The sequence below is a fragment of the Passer domesticus genome, chromosome 3, assembly GCF_036417665.1.
Source record: "Passer domesticus isolate bPasDom1 chromosome 3, bPasDom1.hap1, whole genome shotgun sequence".
NCBI classification, from domain to species: domain Eukaryota; kingdom Metazoa; phylum Chordata; class Aves; order Passeriformes; family Passeridae; genus Passer; species Passer domesticus.
In genome coordinates this window covers 97,712,123-97,739,473 of record NC_087476.1, presented here as the reverse complement: position 1 = coordinate 97,739,473, position 27,351 = coordinate 97,712,123, and the positions used below count along the sequence as shown (strand labels likewise).

Below are 27,351 nucleotides of genomic sequence, written 5' to 3'. Positions count from 1 at the left end.
AGCAGAGTGTTATTAACATACATAATTTTATCAACTCAGGCTTCAAAAAAAGAATATTTGTGAAGGTTACTTCTAGTTTTTTCTTGTAATTTTTCCTTGCAAATGAATTTTTAGACAGTTTCCAAATACTGTCAAAGTCAAATGAATCAAATATGTTGGAACAAAATATGTGAATATGACAAAAGGTGATTGTGAAAATTCAACAGTTGAGAGTAATGAGAAACTTGCAATGTAAAAGGGTTTTATTAAAAAATAATACTCATAAACCCCAAAATGTTCCACCACAAAGTTTTCAGTGCACTTCTGATAAAATGCTGGCTGGATCTACTGGGGATGTGCAGCTTGCTCTGAGTCCAGCCATTAGGTCTGGAAAATAACCAAGAGCTTGAGCTTCCAAGTCCATAGTTCTGTGTCAGTGCCACACTGCTGACTTGGTGTCTCACATTTATCCTCCGAGGCACCCCGTTCCTCTGCTATCAGCCCTGCCTTGCCATATGGGTTGTCTCAAAACCAATGGTCCAAATGTTTCCTTGTGAGTGCCATTTCTGGGAACGTGGGAGCCTGCATGTGATGAGGACTCTCTGCTGGGAACAACTTCAGGATACCCAGAGGTGATGGGTGATTATCTTGTACCACATCAGTATTTTCATCTAAATGCATGACACCAAATCATTATTTAATTTAGGGTGCAGTATGGAGTTATAACAATGATGTCACTGAAAGGCATGTTCATGCTTCTCAGAGTAGTTGCTTGTGGAAAGTTGCATACACACAACTATAAAGGCATTAGGAAAGTAAGTCTTATATTTGTAGAGAAACTGATGTTAACCTGATATAATCTGAGTAGACATAGTATTTTCTGTGTTGATTTAGCTTTAGTTAATTGCCTACTGGCTTAAGCTAAATCCTTAAATCTACTCATAACTTCCTATATATCAGGGTGAATTCTGTCTAACCATTATAGTTTTCTTTTCTGTAAAGTGACTCATAAGTTCAAGACTCCTTTTAGAAATTACTTGCATGTTCAGGAACCTCAGACTTTTTGTAAGACACTAAAGCTTATCTTGAAAAATTATATCAGTGGTCTTAAAATGGCAAGAGTCTCCACCTGCATCGTGCAGCATAAGGCCCTAGATTAGAAAACAAGTCCAAAGTAAATATTTAATTGAGGATAAACAATTAACAGTTCAGAGAGATCAAAGTGAGAACTCACACTTCTGACCAGGACTGTTTAAACTTGCCCAGCTGCAGGTTAGGAGCAGTGATCACTTTGAGGTCACATTCACACTCAGAAATGACAGGAGCTTCAGCATTTAAGCCATGTCAGGTCTCCAGGCACAAGTTCTCTGGAGAACCCTGAACTCTAAGCTAGCTGCACTTTTTCCATGCCTGAGGATTTCACATGTCTCATTTAATAATGATCTCCAACCATGAAAGCCAGTGGTGATCACAGGCTCTTGAACTGTCAGTTATCTGGTATTTGCATCTCTTACTGAGGGGAAGGAGCAGGGCGTGGAAGGGAGACAGACGGCATGCAAAGTGAAACTGAACTCAGAGAGAGAACTGCAAACATGCAGGCTGAAAAACCTAGCTGTTAAACTATCCTATAATATGTAGACTCATAAAAAGTTAGGAATGAGGATGTAGCTTCTGGCAGTGTCAATACACCGAGTAAGCAAAACGTTAGCATGGCTTAAGACAGCTTCATGATCTTAATTTTCCTTCCCTGCCTCTTTCATCAATCTGATAATTTAATATAACCAAGGAGATTAAATACTTTAATCTTCTGCCTTCGTTGGACATGGTGGCATCATTTCCAATTCTGAGACACAAAGTTATATCATCATCATTATATATTCTTGGCTAAATTTGCAGACCTCGCCTTGTAATGTGAGTAACAAAAGATTTACTATTAATCCTAGCTTTCAAGAAGCAAGTATTTTCCATGAGGAGGGAAGATGATTTGAACAGAAAAACATCTAAATATCTACATAAGAAATTCATAGAATAGCCTCTTTCTGTGTCTTGCTAGGGGAATGTAACCACATGTTTCAGGGCTTGCAGATGGATCTAGCTGCCTGACCACACCAACCCTATATATCTGCCTGTGAAGTTTTGGGATTCTGTTCCAGGTTCTGGGACAGCTGGACAATGCTTCTCCAGTCAATATTCCTTTCCAGTGCACCACCTTGAAAATATTAACAACAACAAGCTACTTCCCTGTCAATAAAAAAGTGCTATCATGCAATAAAATGATCGAGGTAAAGGTACAGAAGGACCTTAATGTAGTTGAAAACAAAGACTAACCTGTGTGTGAAACTGTGTGAAAAGTAGAAAACTGAATTTTTAATAGATCAAAATGGAACAGTTTGGCCTCCAAAATAATGGTTAAAAATTAAAAAAAAAATAATAAATCAGTGTTTCTCATGCACATTGCACAGTCTTATCCCCAAAGTCACTTGTCCAGCAGGTCTGCCAGCAGGAATGAAATGACAGGGTAGACAACTCCTAGGTGTACCTAAGGTTATGAAGTCCTACTGTACTTAGGTTCTAACCCACAGCCAGCATCTCTCTCCTGTCCCACTGCATCTGTTCTTGTGGCTGCAGGTATTCTTTACCTTTCATCTTCAGAAAGTTGATGTACATCAGCTACCCCAAGGTTAAAAAAAAAGGATAGAAAAAGCAGAGTTCAGCACTGAAGACAAGCCCTAAGGAGATACTGACAAGCAATCTGTCTTGAGGAGGTAATTTCCAGATGGATCTGGTGCAGAAACCACATTCCTGAAACTAATAGATGAAAGCATGGCAGCTGATACAGCTTAAATTTGTGACTCAGGCAAATCTGGGTTTACCCAGATAGGATTAATGCTGATACCAGCCAGAAGTGCAGTCTCTTAGTGCCAGCAGTAAGGGTTTGGGGACTGTCCATCTAAAATAACTACTTGCTCTACTGACTGCCATGAATATGCCATTGATTTCTTCATGTATTTGAAAAATGGCAAAACAAACATTCCCAGTACAATCTGGGCTTTCATTTGCAGGAGGGCTGAGCTGGTTCAGGCAGGTTATAGTAATTTGGCTGTTGACATTCTTTTGATGGACAAAATGCCTATTATAAATAGGTTTGCTGCTTCTCCTGCTCTGTGGCCTCTTGCCAGATGTATGGTCTAATCCTGGCTGTAAGAGCTGGCTCTGCAGATACAGTGCTACCATATGCAGTGCAGCTCCAAACACTAAGAGAAAATTAATTAGATATACCACTAACAGAATTTTAGAAGGTTAAATCTTCCCACAGCAGAGTGAAAGAGATGAGAGGCACATGTCTGTCTGTGGATGGTGAATTCAAAGTCTATGAAGCTTTTACATTCCATTTATCAGGGAGAAAGGGTATAAATGGTCCACAGACTTGCAAGTGGCCTTGGCAATTAAAAAAACCCCAAAACTTTCAAAAAGGCATCCTCTATAAACCAGACCATCTTGAAGGGATCCTGTAAGGCAGATGGGAACAAACATTCTACCAGGGCCTGTCATAATAGGAAAAGGGGTCTTGGTTTTAAACTGAAGGAGGGTCAATTTAGATTAGATATGTGGAAGAAGGTATTTACAATGATGGTGGCGAAACATTGGAAAGGTTTCCTGGAAATGTGGTAGATGCCCCATTCCTGGAAACATTTAAGAGCTGGAGCTCTGAGCGACCTGATCTCACTGAAGATGTCCCTGCCCGTTGCAGGGGGGTTGGACTAGATGCCCTTTAAAGGTCCCTGCCAAGCCAAACCATTCTGTGATCTCACAAATCAGATCATATTGCAGACATATAAACATTAGATTTAGCACAAGGAAGAAGGAAGGAATATGAGGCTGGGAAGGAGAAAAAGGAAAAGTTAAGATCAAGACTGCCCAAACTTAAATCAGCTCAAGGTGCCTGGAACCCTACCTAGAATTTCAGTATATGCCTTTCAAGACATGTAAATGCTTTGAAAAGATGATGCATTTGACCAATGCAAAATGAACTCAAATTGTACATCCTTGTTAAGCTGATTTGTCTGCAATTCTAGTAACTATATCAGTCAAACCTCCTTTATTTCCCTGGGTCCCAGTACCCTTCACTGCACACTTCACTCAAATTAGTGATCCTTCACTAACGTTCACTTTACTCAAAACCCATTCCATATTTAACTACAAACAAGTCTGAGGTTCAAAGTTTGCAGCAACAAGACGACACACGGTGACAAAAAGGGGCTGAGAAATTCCATGTCTCTTTCTGACCCCTCTGTTTACCAGTGAGAATCAAGAATGGAGATTTCCATTTTTGATGGACAAATGGATTTCCATCTGTCTGGCCACAGCATCAGGTGGGCTTGGACTAGCTGGATGTTCAGTCCGATTTCTCATGGAAGCTCCTGTATTCCTCTTATTGAACAAGGCTCTTAATTCAAGGTTCAAGTCTGATTGCTGCAGTGCTATCTAAACACAGGATTAAATGCTTTACTAAATCAGAGTTTATGTTGGTACCTTTTTTTGGCACTGCAGGAGTTGCACCGCTCAGAGGAACTGTCTTCTGATCACTCTGAATACAGGCACATGACTTAGCTCTGCTGGGGTGATAAGCACATGTTAACCACTTGGGTGGATGTTTACTTAAAACCATCTGCTCAGCTAATCTGTGTAACTATCTGAAACAATTCCTGAGGTCAGTCTTTTAAACAAGGACATTGGACAGATGGTCAGCTTTACAACGTGGGTGGAGCACCATAGGTTTGAGGAAGCAGATATCATTCCAATAGAAGCTTGAATTACCCACTTTTCTTGCAGTTGTTGGATTGATAAAGCTGTTGCATCACTTCCCAGCCAGTGCTCCTGGTAATGTGACCATATTCATTCCTGCTGCTCGTTCAGTATAGAATCTGAGACCTAACATCAGGGTAACATGCGTTTGTACAATAGTTTCACTGCTCAGCTTCCAACTACCACCCCACAAACAGCAGCTGCTGCCCATTCAGCTGGGTAAGTACAACTCTTTGAGTGTGGACAGCTTTAGTCACCTTCTAAAGAACATATCGACTTTTCTCCTTAGTTTGCAGTTCTGTGACCATGACTGTGATCAGTTACTGTACCTTATCTGCTAACTCCTTCAATTCACTAAAGATAAGAGAACTCTGACTTGAAACCCTTCTGGGTGCTTTGCCAGGTAAAGTCAAGCCAACAATCAGCCTACCCGTGTTTCATTTTCTGTGCTTAGAAAAGAAAAAGATAGCACATATCCTGCTCCTTGGTGTGCAACACAATGAGAAAATATTTACATTTTTAGAAAACATCCATAAAAACATGGATTGTTTTCCTCACAGGTCTTTCAAGGATACCACACATTGAGCATGGAAATCCTCACAGAAAAGAACAAACTGTGTTTGGATGTTTTGGTTGTACTTGAAAACCTTACAGAAATGGGGGAGCCAAAGGGTAGGTAAATGGTTAAAATATTTACTTAGCAATTAGGTTATCATAAACACAGAAAATTATGTTTACATAAACACAGAAAATTTTCAGTAAAATTTGTTCTGAGCAATTTCATCAGACACGTCTACCAGATGGCTGTCAAATAATTGATTTTGTACCTTGGAAGCCAAATAAAAAGTGGAAATTCAGAATCTGAATCTTCTTCCCAAACAAATTATTAGAAATTTATTTAATTTGACATGTCATGTTTTGGCTAATACAAAATATTTAATTTCAAGTATTTTCACAGAATGTAAATATAAACATGTAGAGCAGCAGTAGTTCTCAAGACTTCTCTAGGAGAGACAGTTGCCCCTTTATTCAGTATCTCAAGAGCTCTGGCCCTTGCAAAGGACATGAACTATCCAGATTTAACCCTATTCTCTGTCTCCATTGCTCACCTTTCAGAAAATTGACATAATCAGCACGTGTGGCCAAAGAGCCATTCTCCAGTTATCTGCTGATGCACTTTCACTTTGGACAAACATTTGTAGCCCCAGCCTTCCAGGGAGTTTCTCACACAATAGGTGGAGGCTCATTCCTGGCCACTTTTCTGTGGTCCTTCTTTTGTAATACAGTAATGTGGAGTTGTGGTACTAACCTAGGCTTTCTCACAGCCAAGAAAGCACCCGACTTCACATAAATCCAGTACCTGTCACATCCTCCTTTATCTTTGTGGTAAAAGAAGAAAAAGACCAGGATCTAGACAAAGGATCTAGACCAGGATCTAGACACAATCTACTGAATTCAAACTGAATGTATAAACAATATTGGGACAAATAGTCCAAACACACTTTGCTCAAAATTTGTCTAGCTCCAGCAATTTCTTTGCCAACTCTTGAGAAAGGAGTGCCTATTTTATATACTTTATGTTACACTGGAAAACTCAGAGAATCCAAGAAGATGGATTATGGTCCAAAGGTTTAATTGTAATTGCACTGAATGTGTGCAGTATGCAATAGTCCACATGAATATATGAGTTACATTATTGAGATATAAAAGATATTCCTGAGCTAGGCTGGACAAAACAAATTGAATGTAAAATGTGTATTAAACTGACTGCTATTAAACATTTTTACACTTTAGATATACAAAGTTATACCTCTTATACAAATTCATTGGAAACACAGTGGTCCTAGTCTCTAAAAACATGATGTCTGTATTCTTTTTCAGATTGGTTGTCTGTTAGCTACATTCAAATTAAAAAAAAAACAAAACTGTGTAGAGAAGACAAATAAGGAAAGCTTTTAAGACGTCCCTTGAAAAAGATGTAAGAAGGCATGCTGTCTCATGTGTTGATGCTGATGCACAAAAAGACTGCCTGGAAAATACCAAGGCAGTGCCAAGAATGCTGGCATAAGTAGATGAATGACCATTGCCTTTGGGGCACTGATGTTTCATTATATAAACAAAAATAGACAAGACCATCACATGCACTCACATGTATCAGGAATGAGGAAAACATTCTAATACTTTCTTAAGGTCAAGGATCTAAGCCATGAGACTTTTTGAAATATGTTGGCAGATCACAAGATGAGCAGAAAAAAGGAGGGCACACAATAGTTTTTATCTTCTTCGCTACTCTTGGAAAAAATGAATCAACTAATGAAAACAAATCATATTTTAGACCACAGCAGAAATCACTGCAGTCTTCTGCCACCAATGTTAGGCAGGGATTGAAACACAAACTTGGATCAAAAGTGATATCAAGACCTTTCTACTTGGATGCAATAGCTTATAAAAGGGCATCACTTAGTGCTGTATATTCACCACCGTTGACTAGTGGTGGCAGGAAGGAAAACCCCAACCACACCAGCTTCTGCTTTGTGTAGAACTCCAGACTGCTAAGATTATACTTATGACAAAATGCCAGCAGCCAAATTTCCAGTAAATGGGAACAACTCAGTCCACTGGCCAGCCAAAATACCTGCTCATCTATAAGCAGGGAAGCCAAGGGACTTGGCTGATTCTGCAAGAAGCTCAGCCAGATTCTGAGTCCATCAGGCAGTCACACCTTTAGCCAGGCAGCCAACTTGACAGACTTCTGCCAAGAGCTTTCAAAGTACCAGTGTTTCTCCAGAGGGAAAATAATTTAAAAAAAACGTAGTTATGGAGTTGCCAGAGAAAAATTGTTATTTTCTGGAAAACGTGTTTTGGTGGAAAAAGTTGTAACCAAGTTAAGAAGCAATTCTGCTTTTTTGTGGTACTTAAATAGTCTCCATGGTCTGGAATCAATACAAAATATTGCTGATGCCAAAAGGGAGGTACACACTGGAAATACGGTGTGTGATGATGAAGGACTAAGTGGTGAGGTTAACAGTAGAAGGCCTCAAATGCTGGCCAAGTCCATGCTCAGAATCCTTACCCTGCCCCTGCTAACAGCACTCCACTGAATAAGGAGCTACTGTTCTTCATATTCTCACTACTAGTTATTTCACCCATGGGACCATACCATTTGAGAAATTTTGCCTCTAAATTTGCATTCTGACAGTTAAGAACAGCATTTGCTAATATTTACAAACCCATACAGTATATGTTTAATAGGTTTGTTTAGTACACCAAGAATCACGTATGTCTGAGGTATAGCTGACTCCAGCCACTGTCCAGAAGTTGGATGTTCTATTTCTGTAAAACAGTCCCTTTATTATTACTTACATTTGGCTTGTGCACTTGTGTGTCCTACATTGACCCTCATTTGAGCTGAATTTTGAATAGAAATTTTCTCTTCTCATTTGTTTGCTTCACTCAGTCTCTTCCTAAATGTTCCTTTTATGTTGCTTTCATAATATGCCATGAAGACTTAATGGCTGTCACTAGAACCTTATGGGACTTGATAGTAAGAAATAAAGGGGCCATTGAACTGTGATGGACCACTTACAGGTCCTTGAGTACCTGGATGTACTCACAGTGACAGAAGCCAACAGGAATACAGAGCAGAGATGAAGCACATTCTTTGCAACACAAATCACACAACCATGACAAGCTGGACAGTAAAACACTCTGTGTTACTAAGAAACAGAAACTTTACCTTTAAAGAAAATCTTCACTAGTGCTAAATATTATTCCTGCCCTCGTCAGATTTCACATATCCTGCCACATATCCAAAGACCAGACAGTTTCAGCTCTCAGAGGGACTACAGCTGGTATTGGAACCTTTCATTTAGCCAAGGCAAACCTTGACATTATCCCCATTTTCATATTTATATTATAGACATACTTGACATTCCTCTAGCACCTTTTATCAGAGGGTTGATCTCCTTTACAGACAGCAACGAATTAATGCTTGCAATGCAAGCAATGCCAATGTAAATTGGGATTTGTTTTCCTTGTTCTGTAGATAGGAAAGAATGAAGCTCAAAAATGATGCAACTTATTTAAAGAAGGCTTGGCAGATACGGGCACTGAATCCAGATATCCAGATAACCTGCTACCTGAGGCAGTGCCTTCACCTCACTATCATTGCCTTTTCACCTGCTCACTGTGCCACAGACATTCAAACTGGACACAAATACAAAGGAAATGTTCACCTGCTTTTTAAAGTGGATGCCTAAACTCATGGGTTCACAGCTAGACACCAAGTGTAATAAATATCCAGGACATCTTCAGGCATGAGATTTCACTAGTTTCAGAAACTTAGTAACTAAATAAGAATTAAGAGCCCTAATTGTATCCATGCATTAAAAAAAAAAAAAAAAAATCCCTTTTCTTAATAGGCACTTCTGCACTTCTTAGTGGCTGAGTGTGAAAGTATCACAGAAAAGAAAAAAATATTGTGAAAAGAAAAATAAACTGTTTTTGCTTCACTGGTGCCTATATGTTTATTTGGCATATCATTGTAAGGAAGGCTGGTTTTATTACTAAATATTTGTCAAAGTTTCCAGAAAATATATGCATGGATTAGACCTGACATTATGTGGGTTTGAACATAGTAGCTCAATATCAACAAATACCAACAGAGAATCCTGTGGCACTCACCTTTTTCATCCTGTCCAATGCCACTATCTCATTTCTCAATTTACACCCCCTGATATTCATATATAAAGTCTATGCCTGTCACACCAACCACCTCTGTTTGAAAAGAGGTAGGAACATAACTGATCTTGTGTGACACTCATATTCTACATACACCAAAGACTTTGCTTGTTACAGTGATCTTGATCTATTCCTTCATGCAAGGCACACATGCAAACCAACATTTCAGTGGAGATAAACAAAAGTGGGTATAACCTCAAACATATCTCCCTACCTACTCCTTCAGTAATTCTGTGGTTCTGAGCACTGTCCTTTCTTTCAGAACCCATTTGAGAGTGTTAATATTGGAGTCTGCCTTCTCTTGCTCCTCCTTGCACACAGGGAGACATTACCTATAAAAATCCACTGATTTGAATATAATTTCAGATCCAGCCCATAATGTGTAGCTTCTTTGGGCAGAACTGTGTTCTTTTCAGCTCCTGTTATTTCTTAAAATCAAACCTAAAGAAGAGTTCTCAAAACTCCTACTGGCTTTCTCTACAGCCACAAATACATCCGGTTCGAAAAGAAAAAAAAAAAGCAAGCATTTAAAACTTCCTAGCTTAAACCAAGATACTGTGAATAAAAGAGTATTTTACTACACATGCAGTGTTCTTTTGCTCTTGTAGACATGACTGCAAAGGTTGTCATGGATTTTCCAATGACAATACTAGCAAAATTGTCTGATTGTCACTATTTAGCTGCTTGCTTTTTTTAATTAACTTTTTCTTTTATTTAATTATTTTTCCATCCTATTTGCCATAGCTAATAATCTGTTCTGCCATAACTTCAAACCATGTGGATACTACTTGCAGAATGAGTCCACCCTTGTCAGCTGAGATCTTACTGAGATCTGAGGAAGAGAAAAAGCCCTACCGGTATTAAAATCCACTATAAAGGCAATTCACTCCTGCTTGAAGGTCTTATTCTATAGAAACTGCTTTTTATATTAACAGTTTCTTTACTTTCCTATCTGAATGGGGGTTTTGACATTAAAATTACACTGTACTTCTTGTAAAAATCCATCTGTTTTTCTGATGTTATCCCTGATGGGAAAATTGTCCATAGACACCGCAATTGATTACCATTCTTAACATAACTCTGTTGTGAGATTCAGTTGTTGGGGTTGGTGGATGCACTGCTGTGTCATGTGCATGTGTACCTGCCCACAAAGTTTACCCTGAGAGCTGTTCAGCCAAATTCACTAATTCAAAGCTTCTAGAATAAAGAAAGCAAGTTGTCTACAGTTACGTGCTTGACTTCCATCCACAAATACTAGATCTCTAGCTGTACTACTGTTTATTAGCTGTACTGGGTAAGAGTGAAATTGTATATGGCCACTGATTCCTTGTCCTTTGCTTTTTGGAAATCACTCTGATCCTAAGATTTTCTCTGATCATGACTCTTCCTGCCCCGTTCTTCATGTTTTCATTAATAAGAACAGCATTGCACCATATGTTTTTACAGCAAGTGACCACCACCATCACACTATTCTTTAGTCTGCTTCCAAGTCAGATTTCTGCTTAGGCCACCCTGGACCCCTCAGTTTATTCTGCAGATTTTCAAACTATAACCATTGCTCTGGCCACCGACATTCCCCATTGCTCTCAATTTTGTCCTCATTTCTTTTCCACAGCTCTTGGACACTTGTTTCCCAATTCCTCTCTTCTCTAGCTCATGAAAGCAGTCATTTAACCTTTGCCACAACCAGCCCCAAACCACCCCCAGGGACAAGGCAGGGTGAAAGCCTCCCAGCACAGCTCTCCCAAGGGAGGCAATAACCAGCAGTTTTTCCATGGAGCCAGGCTCAGGCTGGCTACCGCATTACACTGCATGAAGAATTGCTAACTGGGATTTAGATTACAGGTCTCAAAGCCTGTCCTTCATTCTTTTAATTTCCTAATCTGCCACTGATCCCTGTTTTCCTCCTATTTACACTGCCACTAGCTCTCAAGCAAACCTAAAGCAAGACAAACTTTGGAGTCAAATCAAGTCCAAAAGTCCAAATCAGTGTCTCTAATTTACTCAAAGCCAAAGATGTCTCAAAAGGCAAAGGATACCCTTTGCCAGGAGGAGCTTTCTGAAAGGTAATTCTCCCTCAGCAATGTCTCTCAACAGGCAGCACCTGTGTATGCAGGAGACCTCAGGCAGCTAAAATAGCCCATCTTTGAACAGTGAGGTCAGGAAGGCAAGTCAGCATCAGCTTGTTTAACAGGCACGGAACCATCTCTTTCTGCCTTGCAGAGCACCGCACAAACTAATGACACAGTTCCTGGGCAGAGGAAAGCAACAGGGAAAAATAAGAACATATTTTCTCCTGATGCTTCACTTTATGGAGTACTTTATTATTTTCCACCTTTCCTTATCTCTGTTCTTTCCTTTAGGTATCACTGTTTATCTCTGTTCTTTCCTTTAGGTATCACTGTTTATCTCTAAGGAAAATGTTTCCTTAATAGTCACTATCTGGCTCATTCTTATTAATGAGTACATCAGGTGTTTTTGATTTTAAATTGTGAAGTATCTCCCCTAAAAGTATGTTTGAAGTTCATAGTCATAACATGGAAATATTTCCAGACACTGACAAAGACAATATGTATGCCCGATTTCAACCCTGTTACAAGTACAGATGTAATCCTTCTGTGCTATCAGTCTGAAATGGGCTTAAAAGTCCAGAGAAGTATAAACGCATTTTGGAAGATCAATTCCAGGATAGGATACTCAGTGCAGCTGGCAATGAGGGTGTGTAATTGGTTAATGCTACTCCAGCCTCACCATTCTTAATGTCCAAAGGGGCAAGTAGCAGTTTGTTAACTGTGTTAGTTAATCATGACCCTGGGTTATGCATATATCAAAAATATTTTGTTGCCTCATGGAGAGGGCTTGAGGCTTGATGTTTGAGTTCTTTTTGTGGAAGGCCATTGAAACATTAATTAAGTGTGTTGGCTGAAGGTCCCTAGCTGTGCAATGGGTGGTGGGGACAAGATATATATTGTTTCAATCTTGCAAGGCAAGGTTGCAGGGCTTTTCCTGGACTTAAGCAGTATAGACAGTACTGGTCAGGACCCTGACATTTCTAATATGCAATCAGAAGGTCAAACTATTAACAATCTTTATACAAATCTGGAACTGTGCAGAATACCTCCAGATTTTCTAGTCCCTGTTTTTTCATTTCTTGGTGCTTTGCACTTCATAAAGATTGGATTTCTTCTAGCCAAAGTCTACAGTAAAACTGAGCAATGACATTCTCGGATAGCTACCTATAAATATGTTTGTCTCCTCAGAATGACTGTGTTCGGGCTTTTGGTTCTGCAACACATATTTTAATTTCACTTATCCTAGGGCACGTGTACAGTAAATAATGGAGCAGTACAGAGATTCCTCATTTAGCATCTCCAGATGACTGTGTGGAGATTAAATGTTCAAGACACTTGCTGAGGTCCACAAGAAATATAGGTGAATAACATATAAACTGGCAAACCCTGCCACTCTACAAGTCTAATCACAGCCATCTGGAATTTAATCTCCTGGTCCAGAGTGCATCTGAGATTCCTTGTGAACAATTACATGTTTGTAAATAACATCTCTGGGATCTGGGCCCAGACCTGGATGTAGCAAGATGCCACAAGTCAGCTATCCCACACTGCTAAGCACTGTGCAGAGCAAGGCAGCCATTCTCAGCATCTCACTGCAGATGCAGGAGCAAGGCAGGACAGAGCCAAGCTGGCAGGCCAGGGGGTTGAAGGTGGGAATGTGGAAGAGATGGAGCCTGACTGTAGAAGTGGAGAAACCATGAGCATATCAGAGATGTGGGGTTACATGGTGGAGGAAGTTGCTGGGGGCTCAGAGTGAGTCCTGGGGAAAACACAATCTGAGCAGGAATAATTCCATCTATGTCTGCAGGTATCCAGATGTGTCTTGGCTGAAAGCCCTCCAGCAACAACAGCTCCCACAGCCCCCTGCCCTGTGACACAGGCACCAACCCAGGGCAACTGCACTGAAAACAGTGGTCTTAAATGCAGACACCTGAGGCAAAGTTTAATCCCTGCTGTTCTATTACCAGCACATGTTTTTTATTTGTCTGCAGCCCTTCTTCACTCGGGCATGTCGTGGGTACAGGCTGCTTACCTACAAGGAATCTGAAGCATTTATTGGCACACCAGCATTGGGGCAGTTACTGCTGTGCTGGAGCTGTCCTTGGCTCTGGGCTCTCATGTGATATCCTGTCTCAACGTTGCCAGTGCTCTGATCTTCCCATCTCCTTGAGCCATCTGAATTTGCAATATTCATTTGAGGGTGAGCTGAGGCCACATCAATTTGTGTCAGTTTGAAAAGACCTGGGTGGATCATATGCACTATGAGATTCCCCTAGTTTCATCCACTAAATAGTAATGGGTTTTATATGACAGCATAATTATAGCCTGAAAAACTCAATTTAACTTGAGAAGTGAATTTATGTCAGTGTGATTCAACCGATGTGGACATTGCCATTGCAGCTTTGACAGATGAGCACCAGCAAAAATCACTGCTGCAGTTCAAGACTGCAACTCCAATTATTCCCTTTGCTCTCGATTGACTTGTCCAATAAGAAGAAAACTGTGATGGGGATTTACTTAATCCCCCTCCTTCCCCATGTGAAGAGGAACATAATCACCATTCAGACACTTCATGTATAATTTTTTCTCTCCAGTTAACTGTGTGTGATTTGAATAATTCAACGTTGTAAACTGAAGAGACACTTTTCTACTATTAAAAAAAAGGTAGTGTGGGCAGTACATATTCTAGTTTTCTAGTTTAGGGAGGGCTACCTTTCTTTTTTGTGTAAGTTCCCTAACAGAAGTATATTCATGCCATGAAGTGCATGAACATCCAGTACAGTGAGGCTCGCAGGACATACTGCACAAACACTGTAACTTTGATCTGCACAAAATCAATGGAAGTTTCTTTGGGCTTTCTTGTCAGACAGTCCAGGCAGGGTGGTACTACTGTAATAACTGGGCTACTGGGCTCCTGGACACAATCTCTGAGCAGAAGGAGAGAAGACATCTGGAAAGACATGGAAGCATGGAATGCCTAAAAGTAGGTATCCGAGTTAAGTGTGCATACTGTGCTAGCAAGTCTCCAGAGAATAACTGAGTGTGCCAATATTCCTTCCCCGCATTGACTGCATAATTGCCAACCTCTGTGTTCCCTCTGGACATCTGCATGAGGAAATGGCATCTATTTTTTCATTAGCTAATTACATTATGATAATGAGAAAAATATATACCATGTAGACAAACACTTAGGCAAATCTTTATCTACACTTAAATTAGCCACTAATATTCTGAAATAGGAGTATCTGCATAACCTCTTACATTGTTTAAAATCTCTTCAAGTTACATTAGAGTAGATTTCCCTTGCAGAGAAGCCATGAGTTCCCTGTTACAGTGTAGATGAATAGCTTTGCAGAATCTTTTATTGTCACTAGTTTGATATTTTTCCTTTTTCCAGAGCCTGAAAATGGCTTTTCCACCCCTGATTTAGATTTTAAGCTCTTTGGGACAGTAAGCATGTTTGTGTGTATTTGTACAGCAGACTTGGGTCTTGCTGTGTTTGTAAACTGTATTTGTAAACATTACCCAAATATAAATAGAACATTAATTATTAATTATATTGTTGATACATTACTATGTCTTAAGTGGTGTCACTGTCTATGAGGATGTCTCATCACAGAGGTTAGATTAAGACATTTCCATAATCAAAATATTTGTCTGAAGTAATGGTTGCCCCAGATCCTCCTGGAACAAATTCAGAAACAGAGATTGATATAGATTGTAAACTTCTTGCCTAAGGTAGCATCCATTCCAAATATTGACATATTTTGTGAAGCTTCAGAAGATTAAAAATTATTAACTAAGGTAAGGGCATTAAGTATATGCATCTACACACAATTTGATGCACGTGAGAGTCTCCGATTGCTTTGCAAACCTTATTTCACTACCTATAATGTACAGAAATATCATAATCTATATTTACCTCCAGGATAAACTATCCTGTTCAGTCAGCATGTTCACAAAATACAAGAAAATAAGTAAACTTGTGTGATTTATGTGTATAAGGAATGGATAAATGCTGGAATCCACAAATCAGGCGCAGATACATTCCAATTTCTTCTATTAGCCAATGCATAAAACACTGAGTTCACTGTTACTTGACCTTAATTGATTTGATTGCCAAGGTCATGCTGAAAATCTGTGACAAAAGAAAAAACAGAAACCAGATCTTCTACCTATCACTGAATTAATTTCTTAATTACAGCAACTGACAGCACAATCCATAACAGCATTTAACCACATGAAGTGCAATTTAAGACAATTTCCCAACTACTTGAGGCAAGTAACTCAAATCTCATCTAAACTGCCTCAGGACACATAGCTTGGACCGAGAAGCTGAGTTTCGCTCTTGTATCCATAGAATAGATCAGCAACACAAAGTATGTACCCAACCATGGCATAGGAGATGCAGGTCCTCCCCTGCTCCCTGAGTCCCCAGACACTGTGGTGACATTCTGTGTCTCTCTTGTCCCACTGATCCTTGTCACGTGAGTTGTGTAGTCCTGACCCCTTATCCTCCAAAGAGGAGTAGGAGGTGTCCACCAGGAATGGCCAGGAATGGCTGTGCTGCAGAGAGGGAGCCCTGGGTTCAATGCCCCTGGGGCTGAGGAGGGCCACTGGAATGGGCTGTTCTTCCACCTTGTTTGCCTTCATTCAGCGGCATGACTGAGATGTCCATGCTCATGTGCTGGTTTCGGTTTCTGCCTCACCAAAGCACCCACCTCCATCTCCGAGTTAAACTACTTCACGGAGGCTAGAGGGAGAACTGAGAACTTCAAACAAAAACCTTTCTTCAGCAGATCATGTTGCCTGGCTCAGTGCCCTGAATATTGAGGTGCCTGTTGTCAGCATCAAGTATAAACATCTGCCCTTGCCTGCTTGTTTTGTGGGGCACCCCGCCTAGCACTTCGGACCTCTCTGGAGGTGGGCATACACATGCAGGAACTGAATATCACAGTTCTTTGAACCTTTTCAGAAAGGGCCTTCTCAGATAGTTGAGAAACCAGACACCGTATTTCAGATGCTCCCAATCCTGCTTTGAGATAGGTCATCTAGGATGATGGGAAGATACCCAGGGAAGATACAACACTTAAACAGGGGAAGGAGAAGTCACTGTGGAAGAAACAGCTGGACTAGAAATTATGTATCTGGAAAACCCCAATTCATTCTTTTATTGCTTGCACATCAAAGCTATCTGAAAATGATGTCTCAATGCCTTATTTTCTCCTCTGCAAAAGGAAGAACAGTGTTGGTGTGTCCTACAGGAGTGCTGTGAGCTTAAACTGAAGTATGGAGATAGGATGGGAGCAAAGGTCTAATACAGAAATGATAGTCAAGTTACAAGTTGTTAAGTCAAGTTACAAGAACTACTCACATGCACAGCAAGAAATGACTGTGAACAACGTCCACCTTGGGTGAGGCTTTTTCATTTGTCCAGGCATTGTCATGTTGCAGCTATTTATCTGCTTCTGGGAACACAGTAATCACTAGTAAATTCTTTGAGCTTTACTGGGAATAAGAATCATCACACTTGAGTTGTGCCTGCCTGAGCTTTTCCTTTCTGACCATCCTGATTAACTGCCAGGATTTGAGTACCAGTTTTACATGTCTTCATATGTAAACTACATTTCTGACCCACAACACCCTCAGGTTGCCTCCACATCTGGTCTGCAGAGCAGAGAGGTCCAGACTTTGTCAGGAACAGCCATTTCACAGGTGACTGTCAAAAGCAGAACATTAGAATCTGTATGAGAGCTATTTTCTTTTGCATCCTTATCAGGCACAGTTTCTGTCTCTTGAATCAAGGGTAAGAGCAATGCTGTTGGTTGTTCACTATTATAAATAACCCCCTTCATTCACTAGATGTGTTTGTGTCCTCAGATGAGGTCAGCTGTATGTCTGGAAGGGAGGTGCCTAAAATGTTAGATGTCAGACAACTGGTGAAAGAAACAAATTAAATGGAGGGAAGGGAATAGTAGAACAACAGTGACACTTTTCAGCTGGACAGTTAAGAGAAAGAGAATATCCAAGTACTTTTCTACTACTTTACAAGCTTATATTTGGTAGTTTATGTTATAGAAACAAACTTCTGGGAAAGGTGTAGTAGGAGAGACACCAGTATTATGAACAGAAGGGGAGGTGTTTCATGATGGAAAAGAAAACAGAAAGGTGAGAGAAGAGAGACTTAGTTCATGGCAGAGGTCATTGGCTTGCCCTCACTGTTCATTTAGAGGAAGTCACTGAACTTTTTTTTAGTAGCAGTCATCCATTTTATAGGGGCGTCCCAAATTCACATGCTTATCATATTCTACAAATGCACTGGAAGATAATTAACCAACTCTAATAACCTTCTGCACAGTCAAATATTCTTTTTCAAAATCTAGCTGGGTAAAGGTCAGCATTTCTGAAAAATTAACTGTTTGGTCTAATAAGGCCCTGCATCACCCCACATTTGAACCCCTCAGCTGAACTTAAGTGACCCTCAGATATTATTTATTTATCATTTATATAAAGTTAATTTTATCCTGTTGTTTCTAGTACTTTACTTAAATTAAGCTCTTTTGTAGCATCATTTTCTAGTATTCACTTTATTCCTCCAGATAAATCTTAAAAATATTCTCTCTGCCACTATAAAGTTGGAACATTTAGCATTCAAGTTCTGGAAAAATAAGGTGATAATTCTTGTTATTATTGGAAATCACAATGACATTAGAGTAGTAGTAGAGCAGCAGTAGTGTGCTGCGTGCCCAAGAGAAAATTCCTACTGCTGGGGAGAATGGACTACACCAAAAAATCAGTGTGCTACGCTGTGCAATCTTATTTCACATGGTCTTATTTGCCAGGCACTACAGAGAGATTGCATCAAATGGGAAAAGTGCATGATTTTACGACTTCAAGGAAAGAGAGGATTTAAGCATAGCTGGAACTAAGGGGATGAAGTATGTGATAAAGGACATAAATGGGAAGAAATGGAAAGACCAGAATAGCACAGGCAGAAAAGAAGTGCATGGAGAGAGAGAGAGAAGACTAGGATTAGGTGTATAGCAATAACGTATTAAATCTGTTCACACTTGTATTCTTCACCTGAGCTACTGGTGGACTGTACAGACCTCTGATACATACCTGGATGGAAATCCTAATTAGTTCTCCCTGTCCCTGGCTGGAGCCCTGAAAGCCAGACACACAGAAAAGATATGGGGGGGCCAAAATCTTACTTGAAATAGGGATGTACTTGCACGGGCTGCTGGTGCAGGGTACAGCTCCAAGTTTTCAAGGAATATAATAGTTATCCCATCCAGTGCATGTTTCTTTAAGAGAATCCATATCAGCCACCCCAAATATTTCAGCCCCCATTTCTATAAATAACAGAAGAATCACTTGGAGATCATACAGCCTCCTTTATATTTAACTAGTTGCCATAGCACCTCTCCTGCAAAACTGCGATAGCTGCGACTTCCTAAAGGATTTCTAACCCTTGTCAACCGTGTTTCTCTCTTCCCTTAGAGAAAAGGAGTAAGGATGGAAAATGAAGCTTCAAATAGTTTTCTTGAAGCATAGCTAAGATGCGATGAAGTCCCAGGTCTTTTTAGAAATAATCAAGTTAGAAAAATAGAAGTTTCTGAACACTAGAAAGGAAGAATTAAAGTACATGTTCAGGCAACCTTTACCCTGCCTGGCTTGTGCACCTCGGCTCCGGGAATCGCTCCCATACCGAAGGGTGGCTTTGAACTCTGCAGGGGGGTGGCTACATCTGCCCTGCAGCCAAATTCCTGACGCACCTCACCCCTAGAACACCAGATCACTCACGTTTGATAAGCCCTTTGCTCCTTTTTTGTAGTCTTCCTGCCTTTATTTCTTTGACTCATCCAGCCCTACACTCACCTGCCATTAAGCTTCTGCACAGAGAGCTACTGGCACCCTCACTTATGGAACCGATTCAATGCAGCCCTTAAATGAGGTGTGTAGGAGCTCTTGAAGCTACAAGAAACCCTCTTTTGTTCCAGTGAAGGACCTGGCAAGGAATTTTTTCCTCCATTCACAGGTGGGAATGGTCCATCCACATCAGCTTTTAACATGAATCAGCTTTGCTGAGCTGCTGTGACTAATCCTTCTGGCTAATCACGCCTTTACACAGGCAAGGTAGCTGGATAGTTTGCACATCATTCCAGTGCTATTCACAGGGTAGGGCGAGTGTCAAGGTTTCAGATATGTCCTTTAATCCTTTATTTCCCATATTTTCAGATGTAGGTGCTAGATCTGAAACTGACTTGAAAGGCATGAAATACCAGGGGATTGTTTTAACTCTGTATTACTGATGCTTTTTCTCAGTGACTATAAGATCTGTCAATGAATTTAGGAACATCCCCGACGTGGGAGCCGTCTCCCACTCTAGAAGTGCTAAAATGAGGCAGAAAGCTGAGATGTGAGATGTTAAATCATCAAAGGTTCGTCCTTGTAATTGCAAGGATTAAAAGGAAGAACTCAGAACACCCTTTGAACTAGATGTACACAGGAATTTTAATTAATAAGGTTTGAGGCTAAGAGATATTCTTTTTCTGCTATTATCTTTTTCCTGAAAAAACCTAATACCCAATACATCTATGGCAAAACATTTCTCAGCACTATTGCCTGGAAAAGAGTGTTCAATCATTTGCCTCATGAAAGCATGCATCAGTTTTATATTAAAAAATGTTTTTATGTGTTTCATCATTCAAAAGAGGATGAAATACAAAAGAGGATTAAATGTACCTCATTCATGACAGTACACTATTTTAGAGTTCACCCTGCTTTACCAGAAATTGCTTTTAAGTCAAAGGAATTGTAGTTTTGTATGTCAGTGAGCACTTTGGAAGTTCTGTGAGCTACAGAAGTAAGAAGCCAACTGCTCAGAAAAATAAAAACAGCCTCACGTTTTGCTGTGTATCCATCACCTGGCTGCTTGTTGTAGGCCTCTTTCTTGTGAGTCACCGTGAGCAGGACACTTTGCTCAGCTGAATGATCTACCTGGGCTCAGGCTGTTGGTATTACACATGAAGTTATAGGCAACGTGATGCAACTGGGTATTTGCATACCGCTGGGGTATAAAGGTGCTCTACAAATACAGAAAAGCAAACTGACACGGTGTTTTCCCTGTGGGCACATTGGTTATTTACAATTGCAGGTGTCAGCCTCTTGAACAACTAAGATACCAAGGAAGTTTAAAAACGGTTTGTATTTATTTATTTAAGTCTGTCAGGGATGCAGGTAATATTGAGAAGTACCTGCCATTAAAGGGCACTCATCAGCATTGCCATTTCCAAGAGAAGTCTGCCATAAGATAGTAATACCCCTGGAGAGCTGTGCTCCTCACATTTCAGTTTTTCATTAGCACTTAAGAGAACATTTAAGTCCTCATGTGTCTTCTAGCTTTTGTGGGCATGTAACAAACAGGGAAGCAAAATCTAAGATTATAATGTAGAAATTGCTAAGGAAGTAATAGAAATTTGTTCTCAGTAAACATATAAGTTTGAGGTTAGAGCAAAAGACCAGGAGCTAGGCTTCCAGGGATTTATTCTCTGGTCTATTATTAATGCTGAGCATCCTTGGATGAGCTCTCTGCCAAGATCCTGGGGTGAACCCCTGAAAGCACTGCCCCACATTTACATTCTCCTCTCTTCCTCCACTGAGGATGCATTTCAGTCTGAGACCTGGAATGGATTATTCCTGGTATAGTACTATGAGATCCACTGAGGAAAAGGACTAAACAAATTAAGCATATGGATAGAAAAGAAATATGTGCATGTCCACACGACTTTGCTTTTTTGCCCACTCTGTCTCCAGTACAATAAAGAAGCAACACTCACAACAGACACCAAAACCTCTCAAGACAACTCTGAACACACTACAGGGTTATCAGAACTCACAATTTCTTTCCAATTTATCATATTACAAAGGAAAAATACATTTTAAAGCCCTGCAGAGAGTTGGTCACCAACTGAAGTTCTTCAAAAGATTAAATTCTACCACATCTTGATATAATAAAGGCTGGTTACAGACTTCATTTTAAGGACCCCTCTGCTAGTATCAAAACAGAAAGTACAGCTGTTTTCCCAACTTTCTCCATTGTAAGTGGAGCAGAGTAAGAGCCTGCTTCACTGCTACAAACTTTTAATCTGAGATTCTGAGGTGTATCTGGATGCCAGGGAATAATTTTGTTCAGTCAAACTGGAAAAAAAAAAAAAACAACCCAACAACAACAACAACAACAACAAAAAAAAAAAAAAAAAAACCCTCCCCCCCCAAAAAAAAGCAAAACAAAACAAAACACCCCCCCCCCAAAAAAACAAAAACAAACAAACAAACAACCCCACAAAAACCAGGAAGAAAGTGAAAAAAAAAACAATTGTCTGTTTGGCTTTTTTGAATTACAGTACCTGTCTTTATCTTTACTCCCCAGATAAGAAGCTAAGAAACTATTGTCCTACAGAAATAACTCCCTACCAGGTTGTATCTACACTGGGAAAAATTGAAATTTCTGTTTTCTGAATACATTTTTATAATGTATCATTACGTTATAGAAAGAGGTCCACAGGCTTAAGTAGAACATAAATTGATTGCACTAAGATGAATTTTTTCAGCTGGATTTTACAGAAGTTGGACAAGAGAATTGTTACACTCTCTTGTGTGATAAATTTCTATTAATTCATAAGTATGAATTCCTCAAAACATTTTATGTAACGCTTTACAGCACCAAACATTTTAATCCAAAGAAAGATTAAGTAAAGATTAAGTTTTTTGTGGATGAAGTGGGCAGAGAGAGTTTCAAGCATCAAAGGGTCCACAGTAACAACTTTCCAACCCATTAGCTGGAGCACAAAGCCTTCATGAAAGAGTCAAAAGGGCGTAAATGTGGGCTTCCTAACATCTCACATCTGGCATCTCTTCACAAACTGCAGCTGACATCTGTCCCTCTTCTTCCAGGTTTCCTCCTATGCTATTTTGTTGGACCATGCACTGGTTTCCAAGTTATGATCTACCTCTCATGCACTGTGATCAGCACTTGGACTGTTGATTGTAACTTCAATGATATCTGAATTAATTGTATCGATTTTGTGTGGGCAATGCAGGCACAAAATGAATGGAGAAAGACCGACCATCAGTGTGCTTTCCACTGACAGCACGTTTGATCACAGACCACAAAGCCTACATGACAGTGGGAGTTTGGACTCCATTCATTCCCAGTCAGCTGAAGTTGAAAGCAGTCCACTGAAAGCAATAAAATTTGCTTTGGGTTCAGTAGTCCATGGGTTCATCTCTGTGGCTTCACTTGCAACCAAATTTTAATTTATCTCACAAAGCACAGTGGTTTCCCAACTGTAGTGTAAATTCTATGTAGCAGTTTTAGAAAGCTTTACAGAGTAGCTTTCACTTTTATATCTCTCAGATCGTTCTTCGTTCTCAAAACAGAGAAAATATGTCAATTATCTTCTTTCACTAGAAGCAAGACTAGAGCCTGTGACTAGGCATGCTCTGGTAGATGGTAAGAGTTAAAACAAAGCAGGCCTTCATTTCCTACCACGCTGTCTTGATTCCTGAAGTGATGATAGTGTGTGGGGAAGGGGACTGCTGCTAAGACCTCCGCGGTGGCAGAAGCAGTGTTAGGAATGCAGGAATCTGGGAACACAGGAGAAACTTTGGATTTTTTAACTACAAATGTGCAGTTTTCAGATGTGAATGCCATCCATGTCTGAATAAGGTATATATTGCCTGCATTTCTGTTTCAAAATACTTAAGCTTTTTTCCCTTTTGTCTCAAAATGCCTACAAACCCTCCTTCTGTCCCTCTATGTCTACGCTGGGCTGGGTCAATATGCTCCTGTCCCCACAGCTTTGGGCTGTGGCAGTGACCAACATGGAGCTGGGACCGCCAGACCTCTTTCAGAGCTCCAGGACTGGGAGCCAGCAGAAGTGTCTGGCAGTGACAGCACAGCATTCAGCTGTGCAACACTCCTACCTTCCTAATGCATTTCACACTCTGCAGATTGAATTGCTTTGGTCTTCTCTTTTTCTTTTTTTTTTTTGGTCTTCTTTTCTTTTTCTTCCAGCAAACAAAACTCTCCCCCCTCTTTTCCTTGACAAAGAGTTTTGCCATATGCTCCAAATCAATCGCAACCTTTCTGATGCTTTGTTACCGCCCACATCTTGAGCTGAATTCAAAAATTTTTTTAAAAAAAGCAGCTTAAGTGTTTCTGTTTCTGCTCCAACCAAACTAAAATCAAAACATTCTGTTCATTAATTCAAGGGTTAATGTGTCTTATCACTTCTTTCTCAATCTGAATTAACTAGAGCTGAACCATTTCTTTGCTGTAACTGACATATCTGTCTGACACATTTTTGTCTTTCTGCATGGATAATTGTCATGAATAGAAGTGAATTTGCTCATATTCATTCACTGGTCGACATTAATTGTTGACTTAAGTTTTACTTCCCCAATTATCTTAATTAGGTTTGATGCTGCACTTTATGCAGTTCTGTCCCTTCCTATGTGCTGCCACTACACATTATGTGCTGCATCCACACGGACAGCCAGGCCAGTCAGTTGAAGAAGAAACAGAAGCTTTTTATTGATAAAACTGATTTTTGAGCATCCCCTCCTGAGCATCACTGTGGCCCACAGAACAGGCAGAGGTGGGGCTACCCTCTGCTTTCAGCAGCAGTGGGATCTGAGTCAATTTCAGCTTCTGCCCGAATCTGGCAAATAGCTTCCAGATGACATTATTGTAGGTGTTACTTAGGGCATATCCCATACTAAGGCCTAGTGAGGACATGTTTACAGTAGTAGAACAGGCATACATTCACATATTGTGAACCACCTATTAATTGCACTGACATTGGCACTTTGCTTGGGAAATAATTGAGTCACCCCCTTGGATATCTGCTGGCACAGCACATATTGGTCAGGAATCATGCCTCTTTCCTTCCCAAAGATGACAATAGTAAGCCCACAGAAATCTTCAAGGTACTTCAGGATGTGTTTTACTTAGAGCGATAGGAATAAGAAGGCAAATATTTGAAGCAAGAAAATGTGATTGCTTGGGCTTGACCCAAGATTTCTATTACCCCACTTTGCTCCCTCCAAGGGCACAGGCCACTGGGGAGGTCACTCTGTACCAGGGGATGGGAAGAAGCAATGTCCATGCAGTCCCTCATACTCTGTGTCCATCCCTGGGGTACCATGAGTACTGCTTTGTACTCCCCAGCCAAAATGTGTTTTACAGGTACCTGGCTGCTACTTTTGAGATGGGTTTCACTCAGAAACCTTCCAGTTATTTGATATGTTTGTGTTTTTTCAGTCCCTTTTTTTTCAGTGCAGTTGTTATGGGAATGGAGAGCTGCATTTTCAAGATCTATATTAATTTTTTATCCTATATTTGCTACAAATTTATTTTGTTTCCATTAAACTACTTGAATCTGCTAATCACAATTTTCATGGAAAGCAAAAGAGAAGGTATTCAAGCTTAGAGGAAAGAATGAAAGATGAAATCACACCTCTGGTCATACAGATGCAATTAAAACAGAATTAGAAAAATTAGTGGAGAAATTAAAAAAAAAAAAAAAGGAAAATTAATCCTTTGGGTCTTCTAGTTTATTTAAGCCAGCTAATTAGTTTGTACACATTAGGTACAACTCCATTAGGGAGATTGTCAGTATAACTATGCTGGTATAATTAAATTAATGGATAAAATCAATTTAAATGTTTAAATGAAAGGCTAAAGTATATTTTTCCTCTACTACTCCAGGTTTACTTTTACACTGTAAGAGCATATACTATCAAAGTAACCTTAGTTCAATTTACATCATATGATAGAAAGCTGTTGCTGTCACGTTTTAAATCACAGTAGTTTGTTTAATAGCCTCAGTACTTGCCTTAGGTAAAACTGATTAAATACTTAAGTTAGTCCTTGAAGACAGCATATTATATGACTGCAATATTATATGACGGCAAACAGAAGAAAGCAGCTCTTCCAAGAGGAAGGAAAATGTAAGCCATTCACTGGAAAATTTGAGAACAGATGAGTACGGCAGACAAAACTCAGGAGGAGATGGGTATTTTCTCCACCTCTTCTCTTTGACTCAACATCCTTCTTAACCCAGTAGTTCCCATGGAGCTACAGCCTACAAAACAGGCTCTGATTATCTTTCTCTCTCTGTCTGGAGAGTTAGGAGTTAAGTTCTTGAAGCTGGTACAGTACCTTTGCTCTGGAGACCAGGACCCATAGAAGTATTATCACTTCAAAGAGATCAGCAGCTCAAAAAAAGGATGAGCTGAAGTGAGGTGAGGCTGTGAGGTGAATCTGCACTCATCTGAGTGAGCAAAGGCAGGTGTTATTCAGACTCATCACAGATTATTACATTTATAAGGCATAAAGACCTGAGTAGCCAGGTTCTTCATTTCAGTTCCGTGTTTGTTTCCAATGGCTGTTTCCATAAGTTTGCGATTTACAGAAGGTAAAGCAGGCATTCAACCCAAATGCATGAGGTTTAACTCATTCTAGCAGCTCAGTCTCCTAAGGGCTTTGCTCCACAAATGTCTCAATGTTCTTAATGTCACTACACCCTTAAAGCAATTTGCACATTGTAATTACAGACACGTTGCACAAGTGTAAATAGGGAGCTACACCACTACAGATTCACAATTTTCTAGATTAAGATTTAGACATTCTGATCTATCCTAGACAGGTTATGAATACTTCAACCAGACACTCAATATATTGTTTTTTACCAGACAAATGTTTAGGCCTTAAATAGAGCTGCCTGACACCAATATAAACTTTAGTGCTTCTCAAGCCAAAATCAACAGTGCAGCACTTTCAGTTGATATCTTTATATTTGTAATAAAGTGTGGGGAAAGGTTGCTTGCCTTGACTATACAAATACAGTAAAGGCTGCAAAGCTCCCCATAACTAAGAAGCTCTTGGTCATTGAACTGCCTTTTCTTCAATGCAATGCTTGTTATCCTTGTGAGATTTTTTTGCTTCAGTGAAGATAAGGTTTTATCATCCATCTCCACTGCCAAATATTGGGGCAATTGCAATTAACCCTTTGCTGGCTGAAGGTAGCTGCAGGGTGTGTCCCTACAATTTCCAATTTTTCATAAGCATCAAAGCTGAATAAAGAAAATGGGTCTCTTTGCCTGTAAGCAATAACAAACATGGAAGAGGAATGCTGTTTATTTGGTGCAGCTGGAAAGAATGAAGATGATCATCTTCCTTTATCCCTTTCAGGAATTCAGACTGCTGTTAGGTAACAAGAAAACTATGCTAATAATTTTCCACGTAAGTAAGCAAGTATTTCACGACTGATGCTGCAATGGGCTTCTCTACTGCTGCCAAGTTGCACAGGTAATTAATAAAGCTTGTACAGTGATTCCAGATCCACAGACAAACTTTTTGCCTAACTCCATTGTAGTGATTAAAGCATTTGGAGATTCTTAGTAGAGGACTTTTCAATTATGGCAATATTTTTTTTTTGTTTAACAGAAATAATATATGTTTTAGCTTTAAAACAAGATCCATTACTAGGCTATATTCCTTCTCTTGCTTAGACTACAGTCCTTTTTACACCATTAAATATAAACCTTGACTTTCTCCCCTTCAGGATGTGATTCCCAAAAGTAATGCTTTCAGGTCCTTTACTCATCTCTCTAGTTGCACTGGACTTGGGGACCCCGGGCTGGGAGCTGCTCCCAGTGTCAGGGCAGCTGGATGTTGGAAGCA

At 39.9% G+C, this 27,351-nt stretch overlaps 1 long non-coding RNA gene across 3 annotated transcripts; it reads left to right on the top strand.

Annotated features, from left to right (window-relative positions):
* Positions 1-427: 427 nt before the first annotated feature.
* On the top strand, positions 428-26,949 carry LOC135298205 (uncharacterized). Of its 3 annotated transcripts, none has more exons than XR_010360217.1 (3): positions 428-611; positions 5,346-5,457; positions 26,860-26,949. It is a non-coding gene; the product is annotated as an uncharacterized LOC135298205 (long non-coding RNA). The 3 variants fall into 3 exon arrangements; XR_010360215.1 differs by lacking the exon at positions 26,860-26,949 and adding an exon at positions 22,557-22,633; XR_010360216.1 differs by lacking the exon at positions 26,860-26,949 and adding an exon at positions 6,667-6,725.
* Positions 26,950-27,351: the final 402 nt, after the last annotated feature.